We start from the raw sequence: 9,432 nt of genomic DNA, 5'->3' as shown, positions 1-9,432 counted from the left end.
CAGTATAGACCACATGCTAGATAGATGCATGGCATCGGCAAAGTGAATGTACATGCATGTGCATCGGTCATACTAGTGCGCGGTGTATGATATGTACTAATACATGCATCCTGTCACAAAATGCATGCAAAACATTTCCATTATCATGATGACATCAATTCGTCACACTGGGCACCTGGCCAGGAAATCCATGCATGTACGTCTAAGATGGTTGTTTGTGTCAATCAACTAAATAATCGTCAAAATCTGGAACTACACTGGCGTGGTGGAAGCATTCCATAATGGCGAGGGCAAGTGCTATACTGCAAAGGTTGGTGATGCAGGTGTAAATTGTATTTCTACAGTTAAAAACATTTTAAAATAGCGCATTTCAATGACATTTGACACTTGTGTCTGTAGGTCCGAACAGAGGAGGAACTGAAGAAGGCGATTGAGGCATCTCTAGGACCTAACAAGGATTGCTTGTGCTTTATAGAGGTAATTGTACACAAGGATGACACTAGTAAGGAGCTTCTTGAGTGGGGCTCTAGAGTTTCCGCAGCGAACAGCCGCCCACCAAATCCTCAGTGAACATATCAGATATTCAGATGATTGATCCTCATCGAGCCTAATGAGGTCATGTAATTCTCAATAGGATATGCTACTGATATTTGAATAAACCATCTATGTAAGATCACTACTGTTGCAAGTACTCATGGTCGATGTACAGAGATGATGTCAGTTCAGAAACTAGTACCTACAGGATAAGGATCATAGTTTCAGTATCATCTAGCTAGGGAACGATCGACGATCGGATGCAGGACAGGACTGCAGCTCCACGAATCAACGGGAGAGATTCTTCAGCGTATACCACGCGCAGGCGAAAAACTCAAGAGTTGCGAGGTTTCTCACCTGCGTGAGGCCGCGGCGTGCCAACCTCATCTCCTCTCGCGCGCGGAGCATGAGATGAAGACGAATATAAAGGAGCTCTTGTCAAACTCCTGATGCAAAACAAGAACACAGTCTAAATTTACTCGCGACAAGAGTGGTTAAGGTATAGCTATTGTGGCGGGACTTGCAGCAATAGGGGTACAATATGCTATTTACGACCAATTAATGAGCATATACGTGGATTTCCAAAAAAAAAACTAATATTGTTTGGCGCCAAGCGTCTTAAGTCTTAAGTCTTAAGTCTTAAGTCGCGAATATTCACGCGAGCGCACGCGCTATTCGGTGTGTTGCATGTCCTTATACTACTATCTAAGAGCCACACAAAATGCCCCCTTATAAGCTGATCTCCACTTCTCTAGACTAGCAAGGTGGGACTAAATATTGCAAATGCTTCTACAGCCAAACAAGTTATGCTACCCTGGTTTCGGTATTGGACCGTTCGTACTTGGGCCAAGCTACTTTTGTCTCTGTTGGGCTGGGGTTTGAGCTGTTTCTGCTGGATTTGTTTATTTTGGTGCCATGGTTCATGCTTGATGGTGGGATTGAAGATTTTTGTGGTACATGTTACCCGGGTCAACGTTTGACTATCAGTACTGCTAATTTAGAGGTCCATAATTAATTACAAATGAGATTGATTAGTTGATTTGAACCTTTCCCTCAAAAGAAAAGTTGATTTGCACCTATTACACGTTGTGATTGCTAGTGGCGGGCCCAGCTGGGTGTATGACCCTAGGCATGGCCTATGTACAGCGACGCCGGCCGGAGTTTCCCGAGCTAAATATCACGATTAATTCATATGCAGTAACCCAGTGCCGGGCGGCTGTGCCAGATTGCTGGGAGCTGGCTCCGTCCATGGTGATCGCTCCATGGTTATTAGATAGTTAGCTAACAGTCCTAAATTGATTTGCAAGGAAGTACATATTTAAGGAGCACCGGCTTATTAGCAAAAAGCTAGTTAGTTCAAGTGCCTAATTTTGTTTGGCTTATTAGCAACACTAATTTAAATCTATAAATAGTAAAAATACTTAGTTCTTGATTAATTGAGTAAAAAATATCTAATCGTTTGGCTTATTAGTAGCACTAGTTCGAACATGCCAAGAACACTAAAAATGATCAGTTCTTGATTAATTAAGTAAAAAATAGCTAACCGGCACCGGCTAGCTATAGCTAGTAACACAAGTGCCTAGTTTCGTTTGGTTTATTAGTAGCACTAATTTATATCTGCCATGAACACTACAAATGCTTAGTTCTTGATTAATGAAGTAAAAAAGTGGTATCGAATCCATGAACTCTACCTACACTTATCTGTGTTTATGGAAGTTGATCCAGTCTAGCCTACTCCGCTGAGGTCAAGTGTAGTCGTACATAGAATGGACTGGCAAGTGCACACCACGTGCTAGATAGATGCATCAGCCAAGTAAGTGTACATGTGCATCCGCCAAATATGATAGCGCCGCTTGCTACCTACCGGTTTTACTTTAGAACCCATTTAAAAGAACATTGGTACAGTTGCATGTCCACCGTAGCTTGGCGTTTTCACTCCGTCGGTGAGTTTCGGACAACACCATAGCACCTACATAGGCATGCCAGTTTGCCGGAGCATACGCAAGACCTGAGCATTCCCGTTCCGGCGGTGTGAAGTGTCACTTCGAGATAGGGCCACGCGAATGATGAAGGACTGTCCCAGAGCTTCTCTTCTTGGACTCCGCCGACAACCTGCAACTAGAAGCATACCATGTCATACCTTGATCATGTATTTGTTCCAACTGGGGATGGTGGCGTTGTCTCACGGGCCTCCATCGGTGATCATGTCTTTGTTCACATAACTAGCATATTGTCTCACGGGCCTCCATCGGTGTTCTGGTACTTCTTGGTTCTAATCTGGCTAACACCCAAGGCAACCATGACCTGAACCGGTGATAGAAGAAGCAAACTAATAAGGAATATTTTGCAAATTGGTCGAGAAGATCTAACAGAGAAATACTTGCGGTGGGGTTAATTACCGACCTCGACTGGACGTGTGACAAACTAACAGTTCAAGCAACTAGCGCTACTAAAGCAGTCGTCTTAAAAAAAGTGGTTCAGGCTTTATCAACCTACTCTATGACAACTTCAATCTCACAAAAGTTTTGTGCAAAACTAATGACAATTATGTCCAAGTACTGGTAGGTAGGATGACTGGATAAAAGATGTTAACATTGGCAGGCATGGGAAAGCATGTCTTCTAGGAGTAATGGGATAATGTGGCCTCTAATTGTTCAATGATGCTATGCTAGCTAGATTGCTAGAGTACTCACATTATTGGACAGTACTCACATGGACTTAAATAGGCAAAGCCTGGACGCACACTGCCCACTAACACCTCCTAGCGAGATGAGATCATGCATTCACGCACACATGCCACTACCATACGATTAGGCCAACCCATGCACATCCTAGCTAACAAACTCCTTGCATGCAACTAACTATCCTACGACTAGATGAGTGACCAATTCACTCGGTTCTACATAACCACTACTCAATGGATCGGCTCCAAATCTTCACAAATCACAGACCTGCCGCTTCTCACGACCTGATGCATCAGAAAGAACACATGCATCACGCGTTGCACCGCACGACATGGAGCTTAGCATCTCGCTTTAGGTGATCGAGTGGAGCTTCACCTGCTGCTGAACGACTACTACATGCAGAACTAAAAACGAAAATCAAGATTAAAAGCAAACAATCTTCTCCTAATCTTTGTTCTTCATTCGTCACTAGACGGATCACCCATAGCCATTCTGCCGTCGACGATGCTGTCGCGGCATTGGTCACCACATCGTCTTGCCATACTCAATGGCCTCCTCTTGATGTCGAAGACGGCTCCGATACGCCCATCATGGCTTCCTCCTCCTAATGGCCTCGCGCTATCAGCCTCCATCTCGCATGGAGTCCGCCGAGCAGTCACCACCGTCTTCGATCTTTAGGATTTGATACCGATTGTTGGAGCTGCATCACGCAGCTCCTTCTTCTATCTCTAAACTCACATATCACTCGTGTCTCTCTCTCTAGAACACACATGCACACATCCAAGGAAGACGACCAAATAGCTTCTACAGCCATTGGTGGTAACCATCATCACGCCGCATCTAGAGCAAACCAGGCCCACCTGGCTAGGCCGATCCCAATGCGGGCTCGTAAAACTCATGTCGCCGTGTTACAGTAGACACGTCGACGTCATCACCAACCACGGTCAAGCACGGGCCTAGCCGGCGCATGCCCAGATCTGGGACAACATTTTGTCGCCATCAGCCACCACTCCACCCCAAAACCAAGCGGCCACGCCATCACCGCTACACCACTCGGAGTTGCGCCATCTAGGATGGCGTGCCACCGCCAGAACCATCATCGACCTAGGGACACCGCCTCTGGCCGGAGAAACCCCACATCTCCCTTCCTAGCACAAGAGTAGAGGCAAGCCTGCTGCCAACGGAAGCCGACGGTGGCTGGGGAGGAGGGTATGGGCTCTGGACGAAGGGACGCTAGGGTTATCCGGCCGTGCTATACTAGCCACGCCGATGTCACTGCCGCCCACAGCTCGAGCCACTCCTCCATCCACCAAAGATGGCGTAGTCAAGCCCAGGCCTGGCCCTCCCAATACCAGATTTGGGCCGGGAGGACGACCCCATCGGCCACAGCTCCACCCCGCGGCGGCCACGCCATCTCCGCCGCACCACACGGAGCTGCGCCATCCACGACCATCGGAACCATCGTCGACCTAGGGACACCGCCTTCGAGAAGAGAAACCCCACGTCTCCCTTCCTAGCGCGATGGGACGGGGAATTTTATAATCATAAAATCCCCCAAGGGACGCTAGGAGCGAAGCTATTTATTTTGAATCTAAACTAGCTACCTACTGGATATAAGCATGCAAGGCTGTGCCACGTACTGAAACTAAACGGATTTGGTACGTAGCGTCTGGTATTAGATAGAAACATGCAAAGATTATGCATGTAGTAGATACAAAGTATGCCGCCCGAGCACCTTGTGACGGTCCATGCTCGACTTGACTAGTAATTCGGCAACAACTGCGTTCCCACATTTCATGCCGAGGCGTTGGCTTCATCGATCCGGAGAATACCAAGGCATAGCCTACAACAACTCCCTCCCACGTACAGACCGTTGCCGGCTATCGCCCTCAACTTCTCAAGCTGTGTTCCCTTATTTCAAGCATTGAGATAGCTACTCATCGTGTTTGTAAGCATGGAATATCAGATTCTCCATCATTCATAAAATATAAATCTGCATGCATATACCGATGATCACGGTGCACATGAGATGGTGGCCACGAGAATAAAGGCTACCAATGTGAGACCGGCTTTTGTGAACCTGGGTGTATGTGAACCCATTTTTTTCAAAAGTGGGTTTGTGATGTCAAAACATGTTTCAAAAATCGAAACACAAAATGATTGCAAAGATGATCTCAAACATGTGCTCTGGACATGAGTTTCGTTCTGAAAAAACATTTTATTTTGCCTCGGCAAAAACGTGAAATTTTACAGGGCTATATAGCAGTATATATGTGACGTATTTTGTCTTTTTTTAGATTCTGAAATAAAAAAGAGGTTTCTCTGCGAAAACTTTCTACGTACACATGGAACATGCATACGTACCCCGATATTTTTATTTCATAATTTTTTCACATTTGGAAAATGCATTTCCAACCTGGGTTCACGTGCACCCAGGTTCAACTGGGGCTTTTCCCTACCAATGGGTGGCGTAAGAACTTAGGGACGCCACACTTCCCTCATCATAAAGTCTCCCTCCATCTCAACCGTTCTTTGTGATACACCTTTCTTGATTTATTCTGGTATTATTATCATATTGATATCTGCTTAAATTTTATAATGCACAAAAAAAAATCACCCAATTCGAAATCAGGATGAGTGGTCGAAAAAATATGGTAGTAGTAAAAAAGGCGATGAACGATATGTTAAGATGACTTCCACCCTCTTTAAAACTTCAAAACTGACGAAGTAGGTGATATTCTGAGGTAAATTTCTGTGTAGATATGATAATAATAACATAAAATTTATCTTACTCGAATTTCATAAAAATATAGTTAGGGCTATCCGATGATGGATACTAGAGCCACCCTTAGTCCTCCGCCGAGGGAGAATACATAAGCACGGTTAACAAGACATATTTCCTGTGTTATTCATGCAACTCTTGGGAAGCTACATCACACTATTTCCGCTTCGTCTAGTTTTCCGCCCAAATTTTCATTACAACGCTTTCCCGCCTAGAATTTGAGACAACATTCTCATATCAGCAGTTCTCCAAGCCAATTTTTCGTTTATGTTGCTTTGCCGCTGTTTTATACACGGGCTTCAACACTCATACCTTTTGTCTGTTCACAGGAAAAAAGAATGGATTATTACACGCAATCGAGGCATGTGTGAAAAAAAATGGATTATCACAAAGAACGTGCACTTTTGGCTCATGTTTGGTCCACCCCCATCCCGCATAGATCTTGGAGATCAACCGAAAGTATGGAAAAAAATTCTGGCCAGTTTCCCTTCTATGCAAAATATATAGCAATACATGTACGCGTGACTGAAATAATAGGGCAATATTTATGTAGTTATACGCGACATGACGGTACATGGACGCTCATTTGAATATGGGAGTGCTCACGTCGCTGCTCGATGCCATGTACGGGACCAGTGAGCTCCGCGTTGTCCGCCTCCCAACAAAGCACACTAGGTTCTCCATGGCGCCGAGCTGCCGAGAAACTCTCGTGCACATCCGCCAACTTCCCGACGAGGTTGTACGAGTAGGAGCTCAGTAGAACGCTACGTATTTTGTCTTACCTCCACCAGAAGCTTGGCATCCTGGCGATGCGGTACGTGACCATGGACGACGCTGACTTTGATGCGCCACCACCACCACCACCGCACAGGAACCTCAAGTCAGAGAACATATCCTCGACGCCGAGCTTCCGCCGCGCATCATGGACTACGGCTTCTTCCCTCTCATCAACACGCCAGAGTTAGCGCAGGCCATGTTCGCGTTCAGCTGCAGCTGTGTGTTCCCGCCTCGGCCAGGTCCGACATGCTCCGCTTCGGCGTCGTGCTCCTTGAGCTCATCACTAGGATGTTCCCTTCGCAGTACCTGCTCATTCCTCAACGTCGTGAACTGGGTGGCAGCGGCGGTCACAAAGGGCTGTGAGAACGTGGTCATCAATCCTGTCATCGCTGCCACTGGCGGCGCCTCCTCCATGTGGCTGGTGTGTGCGCCAAAGCCGCGCCATGGAGCCGGCCCAACAACGCGAGCGCCATACCCGGCATGCCAGGTGCCAGCAACGGATCGTCCCCTTCGTTGCTCACGAACTATGTGATGCCTCTGGTGGGGCTGATGAGTGATGACGTGTGCAGCATTCCTGACCGGGAGATGACACGTCTACGCTGCAGGCAAGTATTGCGGTGGGCTTCGCATGCTCCTAAACAACTCGAGGGCATGTCAGAGAACTCCGCTAGAAGATTAGCCAATGTAGAAATGGAGAACAAATGTGGAGAATAAAGAGCAATAGTGTTGCACGCGTTGATATGGAGACATGAAATTGAATTCGGTGAGCCTAGGTGTACGGAGCTGTCAGAGTTGCCAGGGAATACGATGCTAGCCCGCTATCACAAGTCACCTATCAAAGCAAGAATAATTGTGTAGCTGGCAGCCAACTATAATAGTTTGCCGCGTTATTTATAACCAACTTATAGCTAGCATGTATAATAGTGAACTATAAAAATATGTGTAATACTTTTACAATATAATACCCAACTTTTAGTCTCACAAAGTGCCTAGAAGCACGTGGTAGCACTAGCTCTTGCATGAGAGCCCACTTCCCTTCTCTCACCTAATCTATCTCATTCAACTAAGTAAGAATACAATATTTTATGTCTTATAGCATGCTGACCGGACCCTATTGTACTTGCTCTCAAGGGGCGGAGGACATGGGAGCCCCAGTGCAATTTTCCTATCACAAACAATAGATAGTATTTGCTAGGATGCTAGCCATGGAAGGTTTCAATTGAATAATATATGTTGGCCACGATGCCCCCCTTGCTTTTTGTATGGAGTGGACTGTCTACTCGCTCTCTTCACAAAAGGAATATGAAATGAATAGCGATCCAGCTCACATGATCTCCTATGATTCATGTCCAGGCCGCCATGCTCCTACTGATTTGACTCAACATGCTATAAAGGCACTACCGCAAAAAGGGGGCGAGAGAGAGTTTATGGACTATGGCATGTTCACAACTTTCCTTTAACAAGTCAGTTTCTTTCGGGCTTGTTTTCAATTCATATCTACATGGTTTGTATAAGTTTGAACCCAAAAGGTATGTGTGCTAGTAAATAGGTGGGAAAACAATCGCAGGCATGAAAAGTGGATGGGTAAACTGCCAAAACTATAACAGTGTGCTATAGCCTCTCGATCAATTGAGGGTATGCCACATAGGAAAGTCACATGCAATGATAGGTAGTGGATCCCCATGCATGAAATAAGGGTCCTACAAGGGTAGATGTTCTATCTATTCCTGGAAATCTTCCGGTATGTCTAACTTCCCGAGTGCTATGAAGTTTTCCCGATATGGTAAAGCGGGTATATCTCTAAAAGTATGTCTAGAAAACCCTAACTTCCTGATAGCCTTCCAATGCCACAAGAATCTCCTAGATTGTAGCAAGTATACAACTCTCGGGAAACGATGTTGAACTACGTACAAAAGTTTGGGCGGGAAATCCCATAATTTATGTGTGGTATAGGCGTATAGCCGTGTCGGAACCCGACAGAAAAACTGTTGGAATGAAAGTTTCAATGTGAAAATTTCTGACACGAAAAAGGAGCAGGATAACTGCCGAAATGAAAACAATGTGTCATAACCTTCAAGAAACGGACGGGAAAACTATGAGATATTCATACAACTGGAGCGGGGCATGCACCTTGCACCTTGCATTTTTAGATTACCATAGAGCATCGCTTTTTTTTTTGTTGATGTACCTGTTAGGTAGAATGGTAGGTCACAGGACGGTTGAAAATATGAGCGATGTATTTCATTGAAGTGGTCCCTAGGAAGGTGCCCCTATAGAAGTTGTGAAAAGAGTTTTTGCTAGTTTTCCTAATAGAAGGAAACATATGTAGGAAGTGTTGAGAAATCTAGTACTGGCATAAGAGGTATTGCGTCAATGTGGCGGTGTCCATCTCTTTCCATGTTGCCCTCCAAAGAAAATGTCAGCGCCTCCCCAATAGACCCAATGGCGCACGGTCGCGACCGAGATGGCAGGGGTGTTCTCCATGTACGTCTCCATCCTCGACCTCGCCCGGTGACAAAGAAGCCCGCTGACACATGCTCGCCAGAGAGGAGGTCCGTGGCGACAACGGTATCCTCCCCTTCCGCCCTTCGTCATGCGTCCTATTCACAGCCATATATACATATATGGTGATTAGGAACAAGTTTATGCTTGGCA

At 45.8% G+C, this 9,432-nt stretch overlaps 1 long non-coding RNA gene across 1 annotated transcript; it reads left to right on the top strand.

Annotated features, from left to right (window-relative positions):
* Positions 1-235: 235 nt before the first annotated feature.
* Positions 236-688, top strand: LOC127341298 (uncharacterized). The gene is made up of 2 exons (XR_007875402.1): positions 236-310; positions 400-688. It is a non-coding gene; the product is annotated as an uncharacterized lncRNA (long non-coding RNA).
* The last annotated feature ends 8,744 nt before the right edge of the window (positions 689-9,432 follow it).

Source organism: Lolium perenne, chromosome 3 (genome assembly GCF_019359855.2).
Source record: "Lolium perenne isolate Kyuss_39 chromosome 3, Kyuss_2.0, whole genome shotgun sequence".
Taxonomy (NCBI): Eukaryota; Viridiplantae; Streptophyta; class Magnoliopsida; order Poales; family Poaceae; genus Lolium; species Lolium perenne.
This window is presented reverse-complemented; position numbering and strand designations above follow the sequence as displayed.